Source organism: Vicugna pacos, chromosome 15, assembly GCF_048564905.1.
Source record: "Vicugna pacos chromosome 15, VicPac4, whole genome shotgun sequence".
In the NCBI taxonomy this organism is placed as follows: domain Eukaryota; kingdom Metazoa; phylum Chordata; class Mammalia; order Artiodactyla; family Camelidae; genus Vicugna; species Vicugna pacos.
Window position 1 is genome coordinate 17,687,196 of NC_133001.1, and position 25,248 is coordinate 17,712,443.

General features: G+C 38.0%; 1 pseudogene; it reads right to left on the reverse strand.

Annotated features, from left to right (window-relative positions):
* Positions 1–19,187: 19,187 nt before the first annotated feature.
* On the reverse strand, positions 19,188–19,948 carry LOC102529726 (ubiquitin thioesterase OTUB1-like; annotated as a pseudogene).
* Between the last annotated feature and the right edge of the window lie 5,300 nt (positions 19,949–25,248).

Genomic DNA, 25,248 nt, shown 5'->3' on the forward strand with positions numbered 1-25,248 from the left:
CCCACCATTTTAAAATTAAGTCAGCATAAATATAGGCAATACTGTTATATTACTCACCATGATTATGAATGTGGGCAAAAGAGCTTGCTTACTTTGTGATGTGGAGATATGAACTGTTACAGTCTTTCCAACAGCAGATTTTTAATACGAATAAAGAGCTTTATATTTTCCAAACCAATGACTTGATAGTAGTCTTTTAAGATTTTATTGTAAGGAAATAATAAGAGATATATTTTTAAAAATCACGTAGACATTCTTTGTACCATTATTTATCAAACAAAAAATTTAGAAATAACATACCTGCCCAACAAAAAGAAATAGTTAAATTATGATATATACAGGACTATTATGAAATATGCAGCTACTTAAAATCATATTTTGAAAAAATATTTTATGGTATGGGGAAGTACTCATAATAACAGGTAAAAATAAGCAAGAAACAACTATATATTTCATCCTTTAAAAGAACTTTCCTTTTTCACTGAATAGGGATGCTCAAATCATAAAAGCTGGGAAATGAATACTCTCTGTATTTGTAACATAGGTAAATGGACACTCTATCATTATATGTCTGTATTTTTCTAGTTTTTTTTTTTTCCTTGAGGAAATGTAATTTTTTTTTAAGAGGAAGAAAACTAATCCTAACGTTGGATCAAGTCAATTTCCTAGCCTAAAGGGGAAAACTGCTCTTGGATAGTATTTGGCCTGAGCAACCAAGTTTCTGTTAGGATGTGGCAATTCCTGTTTCCTCAACAGAACCTTTTTTTTTTTAAATCAGGGGAAACTTGAGTTATCAGAATACTTAAAGGAATGTTTGGCTCACATTGTCATTTAAATTGTTTTAATTTCATTGAATTTTGTTTTATCTCCAGTAAAACGTTTTGAAATGGTCCTATGAAAGACCCTCTACAACCAAGCTATTGGCTGATCAATTTGATTAGCAGTTAGGAATTATAAATGGAAGATAAAACGAGTCTTTTCTTGTTATGCAGCCCTGGTAATAAATGGCAAGTACATATTTTGTGAGGCTTTTATTCTTAGAAAGAAAGCAAAAGGATATAATAGGTTTTTTAAATACATGGCACATAATTTATTCTGACAAACAGATGTATTTTGTTGTTGCTATTATCATTTGATGAAATACTTTAAAACTAGTCCAAGGTGGTCCATTTTCAAATATAATACATACAGTACATCTAGCAGTTAACAAAATTTGGATGTGTAGCGTAGAATGGTCATTATTTTTACTGAAAAAAAAATAAAGGCACTAATTACTTACAGACAAGATACTTAGCACAAACAGATAAGCTTCAAAATGAAAAATTCTCGGTTTATGATAATTATGTTCTCTGCTTTGTTTTCAGAGACTGATAATTTGAGGCTTTAAAATCACCAGGAAGCCATTAATTGGAATTCTTCAATAAAAAATAAATTACATAGAAGTTCATGATGAGTTGTAAAAGCAGAGAGACTGTATTATACAGTGAGCGACATTGCTTCACTATTTATAGCCTTATGCAGATATGTCTAACAGAAAACTGTACAGAATTTGAGATGTGCAGATAGCAATTATTCACAGATCCAAATTATCTACAGATATTTCAAATAACAGCTTTTAGCAGATCTCTACACCCATACAGGCAGGGTTTTAATTTGAAGCAGGGATTTGCTAAACATGTTGCTTCTTGTTCTTTTGACATTGTCCTTGCCTTTCTACGGCCATCTCAGATCATAGCTTCAGAAGAGACATATCTTCACATAATGTGGCACAGTATTGCCTGCCCGAACCCCTGCCACAAAAGCGTAATACAGCCCTGTGTATAAGCAGGTGCCTTTTAGAGATGATGCCTGTCACTGAGGGGCTGGGTTGCCTGTCTGTATAGGTTAGCTGAGCAATCTCAGCTTCAGAATGTTACCTTCTTAATTCCTCTAAAGAAAACCAAATCACTGTGGATCCTAATCTGTCATGCTCAGAGCTAGAGGTGAGAGTTGAGGAAGAGATGGGGGTTCCAGGATAACCTTTTGGGGATGTTCCAAGAGGAAAGCAAATCCACTCTGGGTAAGGGAAGCAGGCAGGTAGCAATGATAACTGGTGCTGTGTGGGTGAATGTCAAGGGGTGCCCCACACGTGCCAGTCTATAATTGGATGGTGAATGTGACTCTGATACTGAAGTCTGGATGCTTTGGGCCTCCCTCTCTGGTATTAGTATGAAGACACTGGCATCACTCATGCCCATTGTACTGGGAAAGAAAAGGATTTCTATGGTGGTGGCAAAGACCATCCTCTAGTGAAAAGAGAATGGAGGGGCCTGGAGTTATAAGAAGGAAGTTGGGATTCAGTTTCAATATTTTTTAAGATACCTGCCTCAGCCATTCTGTCAGTAATTCCGTAAGGTACACTGCAGTCTGTTCAGAATTGTGGGAGAGTCAGATAAAATATTGCGAATATGATGGGAGACTGGGGAGGGTAGTCAGATGCACATGTAGGAGGCCTCTTGGTTCTGTGAAATGAGTGGAAATTTTATAATCTGTATTTGCCAGGATAGGCTAGGTTACAATGCTTCAGTTAAAAAAAAAATCCTCAAATCTCAGAGGCTTGATACAACCAAGGTTGACTTCTCCTTCTCCAATGCTCTGTGTTTAATGTAGGTTGCCAGGAGGCTCTGCTCATCATAGCCACTCAGGGACCAAGGCTGATGGGGAAACTCCCTCTTGACCACAGAAGTGAAAAGGGAATGTGATGGATTGTTCATTGACCACTCCGAAGTAACATATGTTTCTTCTGCTCACATTTTATAGGTCAGAGCAAGTCACATGGTCACTCATAACTTGCTTGTGAGGCAGAGAAGTACAGTCCTATCATGAATTTGAGAAGAGAACTAGAATATCTATGGACCATCCTAGTGAGTGGCTACCTTGGTTTCCTAGGGTTGCTGTAACAAATTACCACAAACTTGGTGACTTAAAACCATACAAGTTTATTCTCTTACATTTCTGGGGTCAGATATCTGAACTCAGTTTCTCTTGGCCAAAATCAAGACATAGATAGGGCCATGCTCCCTCCATAGGCTCTAAGGGAGATCTGTTTCCTTGTTTTTCCGGTGTCTAAAGATGCATTTCTTTCATTTCTTGGCTGTGGTCTTTTCCTCCATTTTCAAAACCAGCAGGAGCCTCTTCTTTCAGTCCTCACACTGCCACTTTCTCTGTAGTCAGTTCTCTCTCTTCCTCCCTTTTGTACGGACATTTGTGATTACATTTGGCATTTGGGGCCCACCTGGATAATCCAAGATACTCTCTCCATTTCAATATCCTTAATTACATCTGAAAGTTCATTTTGTCATATAAGGTAATATTCAAATGTTCTAGGGATCAGGACCTGGTTTATAACTTTGAAACTGTTAGAATATATTAAAAAAATGGAGCAAGAAAATGTTATTATTTTAACAAAAGGCAAAATGAAAACACAAAAACAAAAACCCCAGGAGAAACAAGAATATATGGCTCATTAAAGTGTAAATGCAATGGAAGGGCTCTATCTCAAAATATCAGTAACTACTTTACATTTGAATGGATTAAATTTTTCTTTTAAAATATTTGCTTTCTAGTTGTCTAGTAATAGTAATAACCAGCCAGATATTATTTAAAATAAACATACCAAAACCATATAACATAGAAGGATTGAATATAAAAGAACTGAAAAAATAGACCAGCAAATGTCAATTTTAAAAGAAAGCATTTCAATATTAATATGACAGAGTTAAACTAAAAAATAGATGCACTAGATCCAACAAAGAGGACTATCATACAGTCACTAAAGATATAATTCAACTAGAAGATACAATAATCATGAATTTTTGTGTATCTGAAAATATACCTTTGAAATATATACATATATATGTATATATAAGCCTTTTATAAAGCAAAGAGAAAGTGACAAAATCCATAATCAGAGATAAAAACGTTAACATACTTCTCTCAAAAAATAAATCAGTGGGCAAATATTAAGTGAAGCTAGAGGGACTTAAGTAATATAATGAAAAGTCTCAGTTATATATCTATATATAGATTTGTAATTATTCTCATACTGGGTATAAGTGTACAGGGTATAAATGATAACACCCAATAATCAGAAAAGGTACATTCTTTTCAGATTTAGTGAAACATTTAAAAATTGAATAATGTATTAGTCTAGAGAAGAAAATCTCAGTAAACTCTAAATCATAGAAGTCACTAGTCCAAATTCCCTGACTACAGAAAAATAAAATCAGAAATTAACCAAAAGAAGTATAGACAAATGTTCTTTTTATTTAGAAATTAAAAATTGGAATAAATAAATGTTCTCATTTACTTTAGGAAAAATTGACAGATGTTAAGTGGATTTTGGAAATTGTGAAAGAATATATGAATAATATTATTTCTATAAATTTAGAAATTTAGATGAAATAGATGTTGTTCTAGAATTGACCCAATAAAATTGATCAAATAAAAATTAGAAAATTTTAATAGACCTATAATGATAAAAGTAACTTAAAAATGTGTCAAAATTTGGTTCTATAAAAATATTAGACTTAGAAAGCTTTAGAATGTATTCTACCAAAAATTTAAGGAAAAGATAATTTTCTATATTTCATTAACGTTTCTAGACCATTAAAAATGATGGAAATCTACCCAAATGATTTTGCTAAGTTTACAAGCATGACACACAAGAATAAAACTATAGACCAATATTGCTTGTACTATAGATGTAAATACCCTGGATAATATGATAAAGCAAAACAAAAAAAATTAAATTTATCAGTGGTTCAGAAGAGTTGTATATCCTCACCTGCTAGGATTTATTCTGAGAATGCAAGAATATACGATGTTTGGGAATGTATTAATGAAATGTACTATATTAACAGATTAAAAAGGTAAAATAATATAGTAATCTAGTCTGAGGAGAGGTGGAGAGGATTTGATAAAATCAGCTCTTACTGAATTTGGTAGTATCTATTAAAATATGTGTGCCTTCTATCCCAGCAATTCATATTTTAAGCTTATATGTTAGGGGGGAAAATGCTTGTTACTATGTGCAAAGAAACATGGACAAGAATGTTCATTTTGATATTGTTGGTAACAAGTTAGAAGTAAAAACTGTACAAATGACTACTAGTGGGAGATACAGAAGACATGGAAAGATCACCAAAGCATTTTGTTTTGTTACAAAACAGGCAGAATGGTCCATATAGTATGATTCTTATTTATGTTAAAACAAGACAAAAATTAAGCTTATGTGTATAAATACATAAAGAAAGCCTTGAAGGATACATGCCAAAATGATAACTATGGTTACCTTTGGTGAGGGAAATGGGATTGGGGTGTGGAAGCAGGGATGCTACTCTACATATTTAAATTTTGCTTAATATTCATAAGTCTAACTATATGTGCTTTTTAAAATCACCAAAATGCATTCAAAAATTAATTGCATAAAAAGAATTTTAAGAAAACACCAAAGGAAGAAGGGCTTCACTTGTAAACCCCTCATTGATCCTGCTGCATTAGGCAGAAATATGTATTTCCTTTGTGGAAGAAAGCTGTCCATTAATTTTTCAGATCATGTGCAAGCCATCCCTTCTGAGCGTGTAGCTGCCGTGACTGGTGTTCTGTGTCCAGCAGCACCCTTAGATGTATACTTGAGTTTCTTCAGCAACTCTTTCTACCAGAAGGAAATGCTCTGTTCAGTTGCTAGGTTCTTATATTTAGTTTATCTCTATTCTAAAATGATTAAACTAGCCACTTGTTGGATTAAATAATGAATCCATGCAAACCTACACCACAGTCCCTGAAATTCTCAGTATTTGACTTTTTTGCTTTCTGCTTCTTTAAATACCTAGGTTTGTGCAACACATCCAGAAGCTTTTTATAATGTTTTAAATGTAATGCTAATTCCTCCATTGCTTAAAAGTGACAAATTCACATCTTTTCATAACCTAATGACACAGCCAGCATGAGTTTATGGAGACAGTGTAACAATATCAAGATAAAATAAAGCAATATTGGCCAGTGTCTGTGAACATGTTTTAATGTCAAGACGCAGTGGGGCAGAGTTGGGAACAATGCCACACAATAAAAAATATTGGGTCTCTGCGGGCATGGAAACAGCTCATAATTCTTGTTGAATAAACCCACGGTAAATCATATGAAATCAATTGATAAGAGATCCCCAGCAGATTAAAAATTGTCTCCTTCCCTTCATTAATAAGTGGCTGTAGTCCAGAGTTGATTGTTGACGAGACTCATTTTGATAAATGCCTTCTTACTCACTGAAAAGAAACTTGCCATAATGAGACATTGTCTTCTATTTCTTCTGTCAATTTTATATTTCTGTGTTGCCATCGAGGGAGGAGGGAAAGGGAGAATTCCACTGAACTGACAGCTGTGGCTAGAGAATTTCTTGACATCTAAATTATCTACACTATATTCTGTCTTCCTTCACACATTTTACCACCAGGAAGCTTTAACAAAATTACACACACACAAGCCCATCCAATCATGTACTATAGAATGCCTGCAACTCTGGACTAGAGACAGCAAAGATACCCTGGGGCTTTGATTTCTGTTTCAGATGGTGTTCTCTGGGAAGCAGACCCTAAGGTGGAGATTAGCATGAAAGAAGTTGATTGAGGAAATGTGGGAATGTTTTAGGGACAAAACCTATTAGGAGTGAGGGGAGCAAGGTTGGTCCAAAGAAGTAACAGGGCTACAATGCAATGACAGCAAAGACCTTGTCTGATCCCTTGGAGTGCCCTGCAGCTGGGCTGTTCCTGCAGACATGTCCTCCAGTTGGTTCAAGGGGCAGATTCTTTAGAGCTTGCATTGGATGTGGGCTGTTTTAGGAACAGGACCTGACCTTGGTGAGGTGGCTGTCTTCAGCAAAGGATTCTCAGAAGGGATTTCCAGCTGTCACTTGTCACGTACCCAGCAGCTGGAGAGTTGAGTACCTCATCTTGGAGGGCAGGACCTGGCCATCAGAGTCTTCTCATTATCTGATGTTAGTTGATGCCCCTGTTACTTGAGTTCTAGCCTAAACATTAATTGGAATATCACTGCATTATCAGTTACCTCAGTTAAGTGACTCCACTTCTATGTAAAATGAAAAGGTTGAACTCATGACTAGGTTATTCCACCTATGAGTTCTGTGTACTAAGGATTTTCTTGCTGGAATGTTTTAAGCATCAAGGTTTAAAATAGAAGTGCAACAATTCACTTAGTTTCTCATGTCTTTGGTGGACAAACCCACTTCATTTTTTTTACATGCTTTTGTTTAAGCCTCTCTTGGATGACTGGGGTGAAAGGAGGTCACAGGCATCTTTGACAGTCTGAAATTTTCAGGAACAGTTCCAAAATTTAATTAAGTACTGATTGTCTTCTATGCACATGAGAGAGAAGAAAAAAACCTTCAGAAATAACAGAATTAAGCATGCTCTATTTTGTAGCCTTGTAATGACCTCCAGCAAATGCCTGACCTACTTCTGAAGGCCTTGAGTCCACTTGCATGAACACGATGTCTTAAAAAGCTGACTAGGAAATCAAAGTCAAAACCTGGCACCATCCATGGTAATGGATCAGGGAGGGATGCCCTGTGCTATTGGTAGAAAAGACAAAATTTAAAACAGAATGAAAATTGCCTCCAGTCACTTAATTTGGAGGCAGCACAGGAATTGTGCAGCATTTCAGTCTGATGGTACCTTGAATTAAAAGAACGAATCTGCAGTGGGTTTTCTTATTACACTGATGGTGTTGGGAACAGATATTTCCCCAGCTATATTAATACCTAGAGGCAGCAACTCCTGCCTGCCCCCGTGAGGTTAACTAGTAAGCAGTGCTCTGTGAAGGCCCCCAAATGTTTTGTGTTTCAGATTCTTACCCGCTGCAACTGAAGCCAAAGCCGTCATTGGTCAGCAGATACAGTGCTTTTGCTGTTTTTCATTATAAGGCAAAATTCACACCAAGAGGCGAAGAATGGATTATGTCAGAGAAGTCTTGGACTTAGAGCTGATCTAAGAGTTATTCCTTTGTCACAGGAGAAGGCCCAAGGAGAGTGAATTTTCTACCTTGTCATTCCTGGTGTAAGTCACTTACATGCCCATGCTGTGGCTCATTGACCCCTAGTCTTGTGACTTACTTCAGTGAAAAAACTTTATTTCCATTAAATAACTTTAGGAAATACTATTTCCTACATCCCTGTCTTGCAGATTCATAGCAAACATTAGTGTATTAAAAGATCATGTACTCCTGCCTTAAAAGCAAAAAATCTGGTGAATCCAGGTTTTTCCAGTCTTACTTGATTTTTAGTCCTCCCTCCCTTTTTGGTCATACCTTCGTAATTCCCACAAAATGTACTGCAGACCAGTTTGGGAATTGCTGTTTGAGCTGAACTTTCAGACTGTCAGGCAGGGTCAAAGGCCGTATCAGTGCTCTTCTTATGAGTCTAACCTGTCTGCCTCCTCTAGGAATCCTCTGATCGCCCTGTGAAGGTGCACCTCAGGTTAAGGAGGACTTCTCATGATTAATAGTCAAATCTCCTCTCACCTCCCTTCACCTCCCCTCCCCTTTCCTGCCTTTCTCTTCTCTCTTTTCCACTCCTTCTTTTTCCTTTAAGCGAAAATAGCACTCTCAGCATAGGATCACCCCAGTTTGGTTATAAACTCTCAGTATGTTACAGACACCTTTAGGTCTCCACTCTGCTTTGCTCATAGTAAACCCTCAATAAATATTGATGGATAGTTGAAGAATGCCAAGTGATGGACTAGATGACTGAGAGAATCTATCCAAAGAGCATGTGTTGTTAAGAACACGGACAATCTAGAGGCAAGAGAATCCTGGGGATGGGTGGTGGTTCTGCAAAAAGTTTTCTCGTCTTCCTGGAGCTCCATCCAGATGTGTGGGATTCAGAGCAGCATGACTGGGATCCAGAATGATGTCGGACCTCAGGAAATACGTGTGGATGATGATGTGTTCCCCTGGATCAAACCACAGCCCGTTTGACTGCCTTTGTTCTTTTAGTCAAGAAGGTACAAGAAAATCTCAATATTTTCATCACACCTTTAGTTTCTTATCCCCCAAGGATGCTATTCAATTCTGAAAGCCCTTGAGAAGCTCCCCAAGGTACACTGTTTCTTGCTCTCACCACATCCCCCGCTTATAACGTTTTTTTATTTTGGTTCCTTGAAAAACGCTATAACAGCCTTTTACTGTAAATAGTGGCTACTACCCTCTGATTTACCTCTCCCAAAAGAAAGACACAAAAGCAACTCCAGTGTGAAGTTTAAGGAGGAGGTGGTGGCTATTACACTACTAGGATTCATATGACATTATAAATTTCTATAAAAATAGGAATCACAGAGAATCTGCTTTGCTTTCAGGCAACTGGTTACCTTATAGAAAATTCCACTTCTCTTCACTGCAGAGCATGGGTGGGTATTTCCAAGAATGAATCTAGATTTCTCTTTAGGAAAATAGATCAATAGATATACATATATAAGTTTATATACTCTGGGATTACCATATCAACTTTTATTTGTAAGTGTAAATGATGTTTCCTATGTATCCTATTTATTTTTTTGAAAAAATATATATGGAGTCTGTGAAAGTGCCTACAGGTAGACACATGAATGCATAAAATGTTCAAATGCATTTTTTCACAGATATAGTTGCGAGAAATTTTATTTTGTATTGTTCACTGTAGAAAGGAAACTTAACAAAGAAGACACAAAATTATGAAATTGAAATCTGGACTCTAAAGTGACAAAAAAGGCCCAGCATAACTATCTAATTTCTTCATTTTTAGAATTTCAGTCAACCAAGTGACACATTGCCTGCCATTCCATACAGTCACTGTGCCCAAGAAGCGTTCCAGACTTCCAGGTTTACTTGATGAGATGTAGAGTTACTTGTGGGCTTATGTCATCAGGGAATGCTTCCTGGTGGAGGCAGTCATTTGGGCCTTGAATAGTGGGTAACATTTGAACAGACATTTCCTTAGTGGGAATGGAGTTGAGGTGTTTTTAGGCTTTGGAAATACCATTATAAATGGTACAGAAATGACGAGAGCACTACCTCTGCCAGGGCAGTGCTCCAACTATGGGACTGAAGTGTAGCCCCTAAGCAAAAGGTAATGGAAAGTGATGCTGGGCATGTCTGCTTTGGAGATTTCTAGATGCTGGTTATGCTTTCCTCCTATGGGCCAGCTACTTTTACCTTAGTATTGTAGCATGCGGACCTATCATAATCCATTGTGGGGTATATCAGAGTAATGTGAGTTTAGGACAAATAACTAGTAGAAATTTTGTTTGACTTATATTTGTTTCATGTAAATTAAAGTTGTTGCTTTTATAATCATGTGTAGTAGGGATCTTCATGTGCCATGAAGTCTTCTACTGTCTGGGGTTTAGGCATGACTGGGTCAGCTTGGCCAATTAGTGGGGCAGAATGAGTAACATGCAGTGTGCCATGTGCATGATATCCACCAGCATGAGGCTGAAGGGAATGGATCTAAGGGTGAATAAATCCATCATACAGAGCGTGAGACAGTGCCAACACCTTCATCATCACTCAGGAGTCTGTGTTCTCATGGCAGCTACTCTTGGAATCTGCTCCTGATGCATATCTAGGTCCTGAGATGACAGAAGGCTACAGATACACGTCACATATTTGGGCTCAAAGAACATTGCCTTTGGGCTTCTCTAACAGAATGCCACATGGAATGGAGAGAATGCTTTGTCACATATCTCCTCACTGGTAATGGGCAGCAGAAGAGAAGTTCTATCCTTAACAGAGTAGCTGAAAAGACTGAGGCACAAAGAACAGCTCAGTTGCTGTGAGATATTCAGGAAATTTCCAGAAGAACTTGAAGCAAGGACTTCAGTAGATGGAGAGGAGATATATATATATATATATATATATGTATGACTTTACTTCCTACCAAAGCAGGTAACCGATTACTTTGGTAAGCAGTGTTACTCTCTCTTGTGTACCAGTGCAGTCACTGACCGGTAAGAAGGGGAGTGGCCTTAGAGCTACAAGGCTTACTGTGTCAACACGAGAAATCCAGTGCCATATGCAGGAGCATCCATCACCCATCAGAGGTACAGGGGCAGGGGGAAACACCTGAGAACCTCGGCTATAAGTAACTGGAGCCATTGAAATTTCAAATGGGTGATGTCTAGAGGAAAGTGATTTTCTGTGAAAAACCTAGTAGCCAGGTGAAGTAAGGATTAATTAGAGCATATTTTGAAGGCCAGGAGGCCAGCTTTGGAAGGGATGTTTAATGCAGCCAGCGTGGCAGTTGAAATCAGAAAGCATATGTTCATGCTCCAGCTCTCCCAATTAGTTGCTGTGTGCCATGGATAAGTTTCTTCGTTTTCTGAGCCCACTTCCTCACATACTGTGTGGTCCATGAGATAAGAGCCCTGGTTTACCTCTCCTCCTATTCTGCATCGACGTCACTGATTCTACTCAGAATGTGCTTCTTCCTTGTCTGAGGCATATGGGATCCTTTTACCCAGATTTGCTCTATCCCTAGCTACCCTTTGAAAGTATGAAAACATGGAAGAATCTTCTAAGAGTTTTTTGAGCACAAGGAAGAAATTAATAAGTATGCAAAAATTTACAAAGCAATATTTTGTAAAAGGTTCTGCAGTGACTATTCATTTTCATCTTCAAGTTCACCTTTCCTGGTACCCTTTCAGTTTCCCTGGGGACTCGGCTGTTAGTTTTTCCCCTGAACGTTAGCCCTGGCTAAGTCTGCTCTCTGACATTGGTATTCAAGTGTGCTGCTCCCCCTTTTTTTGTGAGCTCTTTCACTTTTTTGTAGAAGCCGCTGGAGGAGAGGGGTAGTGAGTGTTCATGGTATTACTGTGGTCCATGAGGCCCAAGGAGGAAAAGCGAGATCTCCGCAGGGAGCTCCAGGTTAGGCCTAGTCATGTCTCTCTTCTTCATGCAAGAAGCATGGGGTCCCACGCAGGACAGTTATTACAGTGTCTGTGTGGTAGTTTCACAAGCCGAGATGGTCACCTTTCCTTCTTGTGGCCCTTGGAGTATTCCGAACTGAAATCAACTGAGTGTGAGCTGGGAAAAGGGACAGGGAGATAAAAAGGGAAACTGAGTGTGCATTTGTGTCTGTATATCTGTATGCTGTGTGATTATGTTTATATTTGATGGAAAAATTCAGAAAATGTGTATGGGGAGGGAGAGAGAAATCATTCTAACCTAGTATTTCGACTCTTAGATAATATAAGATGATCGGGTCTAGGACATAGTAGGGGGTTAAGGAATGTTGGTCCATTTCCTGGTGAAATGAACTGTAAAAGCGTGAGCAGGTCATATACACTGGGATTCCTGTTACATATTGAAATATATAACACAAATCCTAGGACAGAATACTGGAAAGTGATTTTCAGCTCAGGTTCTCAGGTTCTTTTTTTTTTTTTTTCCCTCTTTTCCTCCCTTCCCCCCTTTTTTGGGTGGACCGGGGATGATGCTGTTCCTGAACACGGACCTTTTTCTCTCTTTTCCCTGCACCTGATGAATTCCCATTTGTGTAAACTGTGATGTGCTTCTAAAGTGTGATGTGCTTCTATATGTTGGTTAAGTTGCTTGGAACTTCATGGGCCATGTGGATTTTCTGCAGGAAGTTATTTTTCTCTCCTTGTTTGACATGGCGGTGGCGGGTGCTTGGCGAAGGAATGTGAGAGCTCATTAGAGTTTATTGTATGGTGCAGCAGGGGGAAGTGAAATTATAGAAGCCAGGGGGCGTCGGGGGAGAGGCAATTGCTAGACTAGTGCTGACACCAATAACTTTTTACGAGGGTGAGTCAAAGCATCAGGGAGGCTGGAACCAAGTTTCCGCCCTCTTGAACCTATTACTGTAGATCATGACACAGAATGGAAGGAAGGCAAGCCTCTCTCTCAGGCTGGGTGGAGAGAAAGACTAAAGTTATGGAGACAGATGTCAAGGTATTTGAACTCAACTAGTGGTTAGGGTGGGTGGGAATATTAGGAGACACCATTAGTGTGGCAAATATAGTAAAAGTCAATACCTGATTGTCTAGAACAATGGGGGGCAAGAAGCATGTCCTTGGTGAATAAAATAGCTACAGTGGGTGATTTCCACAGACACCTAAGATTATAACTTCTCCCCTCCATTTTCATCTCCTTGTGAGAACAAGGAATTAGTGTAATGCTCAGCCTACCAGAGGAAGAGGGTAAATCTTGGACACATAGAGCTTGAAAATTAGCCCCTTTGATGGAGACACTGTAGTATCCCATCTTACCAACATTTTTACATTGAGAGTTGGCAGAGTGGCATGAACTGATCAAGTTGTGATCTGCATTGCTGATGAGGCTGGCCCAAACTAACCATTCTCTGCCAATTCCCGTGTGACTCATTTGTTCATCCCTAGGAGAGGCCACAGTTAGGAAAGGCATAAGTGAGCCAAAACTTCTCTATGCTAGTGGCACCTAGAACTTGGCATTTCCCAGAGATGTTGTTGTCCTAGAATACTTCTAACCCCTCAGGTGGCCTCAGCTGGTTCCCAAAAGAGAGAATCATTCCCTTCAATCAAATAAGAATAGAACTAAATTAGTAAAAACATCTAATGTATGTCCTTATACTTCATCGCCCCTGATGTCAGTACTCTGCATTTTTATGTATGTTTTCTTACTTCTTTCTCCCACTAATAAACATACCTGCCTCTGGATATTACTAGCAGAAGATTCAAGACACTTTAAGTGAGATCCCTTAACCCATCTGCATTGCCCATTAAAGAAAAACCCCAACAGCAGCCCCAGCCAACTATGGAGAGTGTCTCTATGTCACAGGAGGTGTCAAATTGTTAGCATTTACCTGCCTCTGCCAATGCTGCATGGCCCGTGAGCAAATGCTCTAGCTGTGGTCAGCTTTAGGTGGACACTGGCAGGGGTGTAGAAGAGAAGGGCTCTATCTGAAATTTCTTAGAGTGGCATCCTGTCCTGTATCAAAAGAAAGCTGCATTGTGTGGGAGCACAAAGTGAGGTTGCAGACACCCGTTGGGACTGGATGGCAGGCCTATGCTTTCCACTTGGTCATTGTGCCCGCTTTGTGTGTGGTCACAGTGGTGCTGCTCCATTAGGATTCTTGGAGAGTGAGGACTTCTTGGATGGCATTCAATGGTCTTTTGTACAGATCTGGAAACCAGCCTTGGTGAGGTTTTAATGCATGTGAAGAAGAGGGTGTGTGTAAAGGAAGCGATGAAATGGAGCTGATTCCAAGGCCCTGGGGTCTAGACCTTTTGTCTTTAGCTTCCATTGACTTTGGCATTCAAGAGTCTCATCTGGTATGTCTCTTGGAGACAGAGGTGGATCAGCCCCCTCTGCTGACTTCAGGATAGCTGTTCACACCCTCAGCAGTGTTCCCTTCTGAGCTGGAGATAGTGGGAACAGTGCACACATACTTGGCAGCATCTTCTCACTGAGCACCACTCCCGGGCTGTTCTCTGCGGGCTTGGGGCCTTTGCTTTGGGCATACTCCCAGATGAAAGGTTTTCCCTTTTGGTGGTCATGGACAAAACTGGCAACAGGAGAGCGCCCTCTAGAAACAGGACTGCTGTCCTGTTTGTCCTCAGGCTGTCTCCTCTTCCTAGCTACTTTTCTTGCAGAGCAACATGCTCACAAGATCTATCCTCCTTTTTGTAGGCTCTCTCTGACCTTTATTTTAAGTATCGTGTGACATGTGTACATGTGTTTTTATTGCAGACTGCCTCAAATCCATTTGGATATGGATGCTATACAAATTATAAATAAATAAATACATGATAAAGAGAAGATCTCTTCCTTGCCAGCTCGTTGCTTAAAAAGCAGCAAGTTTGCACTTGCGTGACTCTGCTTTTGCTGGGCCCCATGCCGGCAGCCAACAGGAGTGAAAACAAAATCTGTCCCTTTCAACACCACACATTCCTCTCCTGAGCCTAGGGGAAGAGGTGGCAAGTACCATTTGCCAATCAGGAACCAGATAGCCTTTCCTTCACTGAATCCCACATCTTTAATGAAATTCCACCCAGTTTTGGAGAATCATGCTGGTAAATAAGATAGCTTTTCCTAGCAGGTACAGACCATCTCTATCTCATGCCTTCCCCACAATTTTACCCACCCCCCTGGCTTCCTCTCCTGTTCTGCCCCTCTGCCTATCTCTTAGGAACCTTGTTTTTCTCATAAGCAAATGCTCCACCATCCTTTGCTTATTCTGCACAAGAATCTCTCAGCACCTGCTTTAATGAAATCTAGGCTTCCCTTGAACTCCCATTACTTCCAAAGAGGGCATCTGCTTATTGTTTCGGTAGTTGCTTTGTTTATCTCTTGCTTACTCCTCATCTTGCTGACTCTCTTTCAAGTCACTTTTCTGCCTTTGAACCCTGAAGCCCACCTCTTCTCTTTTCATTTTCTTTGGAGAACATTGGGCCCACCAAACTGAGGCTGTTGAAATCATTCTGGGTGATTCCTTTATGTCTTCTTTTATTTGGGCTTTTATTTCTCCTGTCTCTGTTTTGGAAGTCGTCTTCCTCCTTCCCAAGGCTAGGTCTTCAGCTTTGTCCTGAGTATTAGTCATTCTCTGCTACTCCACTTTCTTGCCCCCATTGACTTAGCTCTTCTCTTCTCGTGACTTGACTTACTTCTCTGTGAGTTTTACCCCAACCTTTATATTTTAAAAATATTAATAAAATAGAAACAGTCATTCTGCCTTGTTACCTCCACAGGCCATTTTCCTCTCGCTGTTTTTCTTTTCATCGTTAGCCTTTTGGAAGGAATTGCCTGTATGTTGACACCCCTACCTACTTCACCACCCTCATGCCATTTCTGTGTGACTCCCAGTACCATAACCACAGAGAAATGACTTTCTTAAATATTATTCATAACCCTTTGTCTGCCAGATCCAACTGACTCCTCCCACCTTCCATTCTACGGGATATCTTCTTGCTCCTCACCCTGTGCTTGCCTTCCGTGCTATCCTTTAGGTCCTACTGCCCCTAAAATTGTTCCTTTTCCATGTCATTTGCTGCTTCTTTGAGTCCATTCCCTTTCTCTTCTGAGATTTTCAGTTTTTGAATCTCAGTGGTCTACTTCACAATTCCTCCTATTTGAGATTCTATCCTGGTAGACTCTCAGACTCCCTTTTCCTCCTTCCTACTCTCATACCGAAAAACAACTGGCTTCTTTCACCAGAATATTCTTCTTCCAGCCTCTGTATTCTTTGAGTTCCCATCTTCCATAGTTCATACATTGAGTCAGTTGTTAGGTATTGTTGTTATCCCTCAACAGTGTCTTACATTCTTTCTCTTTCTTTCTGTTCCCACTATCAACCCCTGTTTCAGATATCTCTGCCTCCCCCAAAAGCTGCCCACTGAGTATTATGTGTATTTGGAGGGCAAACTTCATTTGGAGCCTGAACCAAAGACATACAGGAGATCCTCTTCTCTGCCCTCTTACTTCACTATGCATATGTAGACCATGGAAAAAATCACTTATGCCTTCCTAATGATGGTTTTGTTGTGTTGAATGATGTAAGTTTATTTAGCTTATGTTAGGTTTACAGCAAAATGATATAGATTTTAAGTCAGGTTGTTCTGTGCTGAATTATTTACCCAGAAAGAGCAGAGTTGGAGTAACTTGGGGTAGGCAAAGATCAGAGGTTGATCTCATGGAGAAACCCAGAAGAAGAGAATGCCCTCAGAAGACAGGAGAACACAAGAGACATTTCAGCAGTGACTGGCTTCAAATAAGACAAGGAAGAGAATCTTAATGGAGTTCCTGGAAACATTGCTTCTAAGCAACAAAATAATGTTGATGTCATATTTAACATTTAAACTCTATAGCAAGAAGTAAACAAGGAGAGGAGGGGAAAACTATGAAAATATTAGAGACATGTGTTGAAGAGCAGGAAAACCCATGCAAAATTATGATAACAGACGCTTTATTGCAGCAAAAATGTATATACCCTTTGCCCTATGTGTTTATATGTAGTGTTTATATTTGTATACATTAATTTTATTCATTACTGTGTTGCTTTATAGATAAATAATTGTATTTCTGAATGCAGAAGAGTGGGCCATTATATATATGTGGCCATGAGAAAAATCAGTTATGCATTCCTAATGATGGACTTGTTGGAGATATATATATCTATATATATAGATATATAGATATATATATATCCTTCAGCTTCTTCTTCCTGAGATTTTCTTGTGCTAACTTAAGGAGAACTTTGCTAGATTTTTGAATATACTAAAGTGGTACCACTAATCTTCCAATGATACAAAACAGAAATAAAGATAAAGTACTAAGGAATATTAAACAGCCTCCTTGGATCTCACCCTTATAATTTTTTTATTATGGTAAAATGTATATGTCAAAATTTGCCATTTTAACCATTTTTGGTGTGTAATATTTATTGGCATTAATTATATTCACAATGTTGTGCAATCCTTTAACCCCTATTTACTTCCGTTTTTTTCCCTCAATCCAAACAGAACCTCTGTAACCATTAAACAACAATTCCTCATTCCTCCTACCCCCCAATCCCTGCTAACATCTAATCTATGTTCTGTCTCTATGAATTCACCTATTTCAGATATTTAATATAAGTGAAATCATACAATATTTGTCTTTTTGCCCCTGGCTTATTTCACTAAGTATATTTTCAAGGTTCATAAATGTTCCAGCATGTATTCAAACTGTATTCCTCTTTATGATTAAGTGTATTCCATTGTGAGTATACAGTCAGCATTCCATATCTGTCGATTCCACATCCTTGGATTCAAACAACCATGGATTGAAAATACTCAGAAAAAAATTCCACAAAGTTCCAAAAAGCAAAAATTGAATTTGCCACATGCTGGCAGCTATTTACATAGTATTTACATTGTCTTAGGTAGTATAAGTAATCCAGAGATGATTTAAATGATACAGGAGGTTGTGTATAGGTTATATGCAAATACTGCACCATTTTATTTAAGGGACTTGACCATTAGCAGATTTTGGTATCTGCAAAGGGTCCTGGAACCCATCCCCTGAGGATACTGAGGGATAGCTATATTCCATTTTGTTAATCCATTAACCTGTTGATGGGTTATTATAAATAATGCTTCCATAAACACTGGCACACAAGTATTTGTTTCAGTCTCTGTTTTAAATTCTTCTGGATATATACTTAGGAGTAGAATTGATGGGTCATATGGTAATTTTATGTTGAACTTTTTGAGGAACTACCAAACTGTTTGTTCTTAGCAGCTGCACCATTTTACATTTTCATCAGCAATGCATGAAGGTTCTAGTTTCTTTACATCTTTGTCAACACTTGTGATTTTTTTTTTTTGAATTAGAGCCGTTTTAGTAGGTGTGAAGTGGTACCTCATTGTGACTTACATTTGCATTTCCCTAGTAACTAATGGTGTCAAGCATCTTTTCACATGATTGGCCATTTGTATACCATCTTCAGAGAAGGATCAGTTCTGGTGCTTTGCCAGTGTTTGAATTGGGCTGCTTGTCTTTTTGTTTTTGACTGTAGTGGTGATTTGTCTATTCTGGATCTTTTATCTTCATCAGATGTAGGATTGGCAAATACTTCCTCCCACTCTGTAAGATGACTTTTTATTTTCTTGATAATGTCCTTTGCTTTTAGTTTTAGTTTTTAGTTTTGATGAAGTCTGATTTATTTATTTTTCCTTTTGTTTCTCATACTTTTTTAGTGTGATTGTTAAGAATTCATTGCCACATCAAAAGTCATGAAGATTTACTGCTGTGTTTTCTACTATGAGTTTTTATGTTTTTAGCTCTAGTATTTAGATTATTGATCCATTTTGAGTTAATTTTTGTATGTGATGTGAAATAGGGGTCCAATTTCATTCTTTCACATGCAGAAATTCAGTTGTACCAACACTGTGGTTGAAGACTGTTCTTTTCCCTATTGAATAGATTTGGAATCTTTGTCAAAAGTTAATCAGCCATGGATGTATAGGCTTCTTTCTGGACTCTTAATTCTATCCCATTGGTGTATATGTCTACCTATTCCATAGGTAGTCTAACACTATCAAACTGCTTTGGTGACTGTAGCTTAATAGTGAGATTTGAAATCAGAAAAGTTGAGTCCTCTGACTTTATTCTATTTTAAAATTGTTTCAGCTTTTTGGGTCCCTTTGCACTTCCTTATGAATTGGAGGGATCAGCTTCTCCATCTCTGTCTTGACAGTTTCCTCACCCTCCATGAAGTACTTGAAGAGCTTGCTCTCAAGCTTCACTTAGCTGAGGTGAGCAGCTGCAGGTAGACCACCAGGTAGTTGGAGGTACTCTGGTTTTTGAAGGAGGCTAACAGGTCTGCTACTGAGGTCTGCTTCTCCATCTGCTCGATCAAGTTCATAGAGGTGGTGTGGAAATCCTCAACTGTGAACTTAGCCCTAGAACATGTACTCTTCACTCTTGGCAGACACGACCTTGAACCACTGCAAGTCCTTGCTGTCATCCAGCAGTACCTCCCAGTGGGAGAATCTGAGGCTCCATAAAGCAGTTCCCATCAGGACCAGTCTTGCTAATAAGTGAGTATTTTTTGCCAAGGCCCTTCCTTGATCTTACGCTGATAGGTGCTGTCATCCTCAACACACTTTTTCTACAGGACTGAGTTCCAGCTACTCAGAGACCAGATGGTTTTACACAGCAGTCTCTTGCTGAATTCAGCCTGCTGAGCCATGATGGCTTCATCACAGACAAGACAGTTAACACCTTTGGAGTTGCTACTTAGTTGTTTCTTCTTCTGCTCAATAAGTTTTCTTTTTTAAATTCATTCATCTCTGATTATTTTCTAATTGCCTTTGTGATTTCTTCTTTGGCTCATAGTTACTTAAGAGTGTGTTGTTTAATTTACACATACTGGTAAATTTTCCATTTTTCCTATATTGCCTGTGAGCAGACAGTTTACTTTATGTGATTTAAATACTTTAAAATTTATTGAGTCTTGTTTTGTAACCTACTAATGTGTCTCAGTGTATATCTCTTTGAGTTTAGCCTATATGGGATTTGTTGACCTTTGTGGACTCATAGATTCATGTTTTTCACCAAATTTGGGAACTTTGGGAGCCAGTACTTCTTCAAATACTTTTTTCTGCCCCTTTCTCTCTCTCATCTCCTTCTGGAGAGTGGGTATGCTGGTCTGCTTATCACATAAATTTCTTAGGCTCTGTTCACTATTTTTTTTTTTTTTTTACTCTTTTCTTTCTACTACTCAGACTGGGTAACTTCAGTTGCACTATATTCAAGTTTACTGATTCTTTCTTCTTCTAACTCAAAACAGATGTAGAACCCTATTAGTGAATTTCTCATTTCAGTTATTACTGTTTTCAGCATGAGAACTTCTTTTTGGGACCTGTATTATAATTTCTATCTTTTTATTGATATTCTCATTTTACTTATAGTTTGTTTCTCTGGTTTCCTTTAGTTCTTTGTGTTTTCCTTAAACTATTTATGTATATTTAAGAGAGTTATTTTAAAGCATTTATCTTACAATTGTAACAGTTGAACTTCCTCACAGATGGTTTTTGTCAGTTAATTTTGTTCCTTTGAATGAGCTATAATTTCCTGTTTCTTTCTATGCTTTGTGATTCTTTATCGAAACTGGACATTTGAATAGTGTAAGGTGGGAACTCTGGAAATCAGATTTATTCCATTTTGATGACTTTGATTGCTGAATACTGTAGTAGTTCATTTGTTTAATGATTTCCCCAAAATATTTTTGCAAAGACTGTGTTCCTTGTTGTGTGTGGCCACTGAAGTCTTTGTCCCTTAGCTTACATTCAGCTAGAATTTTGACAGAGATTTCCTTGAATGCCAGAGCTGAACAAACAAACACCTTTCCCAGTATTTGCAGGTCAACTCTATGCCAGGGCACTCCTTCAACACTTAGTCAGGCTTGCACTGAGCCTAGGGGTCAGTCTGAAGTAAAAGCTTAGTGTATTCTCAAGTCTTTTCTAAGCATTCATCATGCTTTGGGCATGCATGGTTTTCTAAATTTCCCTGGATATATGACTGCTTTTATATGTTCTAATTTACTGAGTTTTTGCTCTCAGGCCTTGGGTGGTCTGTTGTATGTTTTGACTGTAATTCTTTGCCCCAGGGATCTTAGGTTTGTCAGTTTAGCTTGCATATTTTTGAGCAATACCAACTGCTTTTATGTACTGATTCCCTAGTTAGATGAAACAGACGAGCACTTTATGTTAGTCCTACAGGTCACATTTGGTTAGAACAGACATACACAGTCATTTGTGAATAAACTCTACTGTGCTCCCTCCTGAACCAAGGATCAGGGTCCTAACATGGGAGTTGGAACTGCTGCTGCTTTGATGTCATCATTATTCTGAGGAGGTGATGGGACAAAGCAAGTAAAAATGCCACAAAGCTTTCTTACTGTCTTGAAGTTGCCTTTTTTTTTTTTTTGATTCAACATCTGCTTAGTTGCTATAAACATCGAGTGTTTTCCAGAGTTCTGATAAAGTTGATTCTAACAGTTTCTGCTTGCTTTTTTAATGTTTTGTTTTTGTTTTTGTTTTTGTTTTTTGTGGGGAAATGAGAACTTGGAGCTGTCTACTCTGCTGATGTCACTCCCACTCTAAAATTAACCACTTCATTCTTTTGGAAAGGTTTAAGAGATTCCTACAATTTCAGACCTGGAAGAAACTTTTGATATCATGTAGTCTGGTGGTTTGTGACCCTTCTCCTCAGAGCACCAGGGTTTCTATGGAATTCCCCCAGGGGCACTCAGAATATTTGAGACTCTTTACCATTGCTCTCGCCTTTTCACCTAGAATAACTCAGAGTTTGTCACATTGTTTTCATTTTTTAAATGATCAGTTTTCATTTGAATTAAGAATTTTTACCTTAAAAAATTTAGAAACTTGATTCATATCAAGTACTTAGTTCAGAGCTAGGTAAAGAAGGTTAAGTTTCCTCATTCAAAGCCATCCAGTTTCCCAGCTGAGTAGCTGGACTAAGACATGTAAGCATGCTTGGCAGGATCATAACTTGCTGCCTTTGTTCCATGTTTAAATAGGGTAAAGGCACTGTGCTATGTAGGAGAAGGCAGGAGAAGGAGATTGTTGGGGCAGTTCTCAGTCCTTCTCTGTTATTCTGAACAATCCAGTTTTTGCTCCAAATTTACATCCTCTCTCAGCACAACTAGGCTGTGGTTGACCAGATTTGAACCTTCTTGGAGGCAACTTGTCAACTCTCTATTGTTACCATAGAATGCCTGCCTCACTTCTTCTCCAAACATCATTCCAGGGGTTAGCAAAGTATATTTAACTACCACATATAATTCTCTCCCCAGAGGAGCTCTAGAAAATAAAATTTTCTCCATCTTGTTATATTTTCAGTTCCACTTGCATATGGCCACTAGTTGTGAATATGTAAGAATAGTGTATGGTGGTAGTGTAATTCTTCTGTTTTTCATGCTTTTTGAGCAACAGGAAGGAGCTTAAGTGAATAATGAATGAGACATGGGTACCCAGGAAGAACATGGGACACCATACATGATATCAAGCTAGACCTATAGAGAGGCTCGTTAAGGTTGGAGAATTTTCTGCAGAGAGAAAACAGCAGTCTTTGTTGGATACATTTCACTGCAGTTCTTAAAGAGAGTGAGCGAATCTGACCTACTTAACCTCTCATAGTCTCTCAGAGCCCTAAGATTCCATCATTTGTAATAAATAGTTTCTGATTCTGCATATGTTCTGTAGATATGATGAATTTTATTTTCTTTGGTACAATTATATATATATATTTATATATGTAAATGTATTATATTTTATTTATATATGTAAATACATAATATTTATGCATATATACACATATTTTTTATTAGTTGATTGTATAAAAGTATGAAAAATGTGATAATATCCCTCAGAAGTTTGTAGGAGCAGCAATTTTCAATCCATTTAATATTATATCTAAATAGAAACAATCAGCTTGGAGGTTTTCTTGCTGACTGGTATATTGACATGATTGTGATACCTCCAGCTGGCTTTTTCACACTGAATGACAATTACACGCATGCCCCATGATACTTGATGCTCACAGAGCATAAAGAGAAAGGAAAACAGTGATCTTAGGTCCATGAGGGAAGGCTATAACCACAGACAAAGTAAGCAAACAGAAACCCAGCTAATTGAAAGGGAGGGTAGTTAAAATTTAGCAATGTTGAATTGGGAATAGCATCAGTGTCAAAGGGAACTTGAATTTAACTGGATGATTAAAAAATAACAAAGCAGATTATTTCTTCCTCTGAATTTATGTTACCAAAATAATCCAAAGATTTTTTTTTTAACCTTGTGTCTTAAAAGGGAGCCATTGAATATACAGGTTTAGGGTGAGTTGTGTAAAAGCTATTATTTTCTAACACCAGAACTATATTTAATCTTTTTGCATGTTTTTACTGTTACATTATAGGTATGTAGCTTTGCAGTAGCATGAACAGTAAGTAGTGCCTTCTGTTTGAATGTTCTAGGTATTTGACTTCTTTACTACCATGTAACTGCCTCCCCCACCCATAGTAATAATTCTTCTCATGTATAAGGTAACAAATAATGTGTACATATTATATTAAAACTGAAAAATGAACAGTGACATATTAAGGCAAAAAATACTAAAAATCCTCCTTTGCATGCTTCTTAGAGGTACCTGGGAGCATAGTGGAGAGGTCTTGAACTGGGAATTCAGAAAACTTGGATTCGAGTATGCAGTCTGCCACTTACCATGTGATTTTGTCAAGTCTCTTTTCTTCTCTTAGCCTTCTTCCCACCAACGCTGTGTTCCCAGTCTGCACTATGAAGACAGGATCTAATCCCTCGGTTATTTTGAAATAATATGTAAGGAACCATTTGAAAAAAAAAGTGATATGCAAATGATATGGATGGTGATGTTTCCAGCTAGAAATTAATATTTTTTTAAATTATAATTCTTATATGGTATTATATATTTTCTAAAGGTGAAGCATGACCAATAACCAACCGTGTTTTTGTGGAATAACAAGCACTTAATTACCGTTTTCACTTGAATTGGCAATGGGGAACAGTGGAAACAGAGCTAAGAAGCCAAAATCAGTTAACTGCTATCAGCTAACAGAGCTTGTGTATGTTGCTTCACACCCCTGAGGCTTTACTTTTTTGTTTTTTAAATGCAAATACTCTGTTTCCTAGGTTCCTTTAAAATGTTAGGACTTGGTAAGTCTTTTTCTTCACTTATCCTATTGCCATCTATCACCCTCTGCCCTCCTCCTTCACACAGACACCTCACTACCACTTTTTCCTTCTCCTGGCTAACTTTAGCAAGGTCTTTATAAGTCAGCTCGGATGTCATGTCTTATAAGAATTCTCCTCTAATTTCTCTTGGGAACTAGGGGCTGGCTTAACTAAGTCTTCTCGGTGTTATCTTAACACCTTATACCTACCTATATCATTGGACTCTGCTATTTGGTTATAAAATATTTATGTGTCTTTTACTCCAACTACAATTTAAAACTCTTAAAGATACAGGTCATGTGCTACTCATCTGGGGACTGGCATTTAGTAGATTTTTAATAAATACTTCTTTACTGAGTGAATAAATGAATGAGTATATAATATATGAGAAGCTCCTTGAAAATAATAAAAGACAATGTGAAATATGGTATTTTTCAAGTACAACTACAGAATGAAGATGCATTTATCTAGTGAAACAGTGCTATATTTGGAAATCAGTTATTGGGCCATCTCTAGTAATTTGGTGACTAACTCCAGGAAGATCACTTAAGCTCTCAGCACTTAACTTACTATCCCAAAATGGGACAATCTGCATTTCCTATTGCCTGTCTCATTAAAAATGTCACAGAGGCCAAAATTAGAGCAATTACATGATGTCTGCTGATTTTTTAAAAATGAAGGTGTGTTATGTATTCTTGGGGGATACATTAATACTTGTTCATAGTTAAATTGCTTTATAGTCAAAATATTCCTGAAAAGTTTTCTCTAAACAATTTAAAATTAAATAACATTTAAATGGACTGAAGGGAACTTCTATTTAAAGCATATTTTTGATCTATACCAGTTTTGTAGAGTTCACAGTCCTTTTGAAGGGGAACAATTATTTGTAATTTGTTTTGTAATTTAGAATTGTTTTTGTTACACCAGTTTCTTAAAGCAGCACCCTTCTATATCCCTC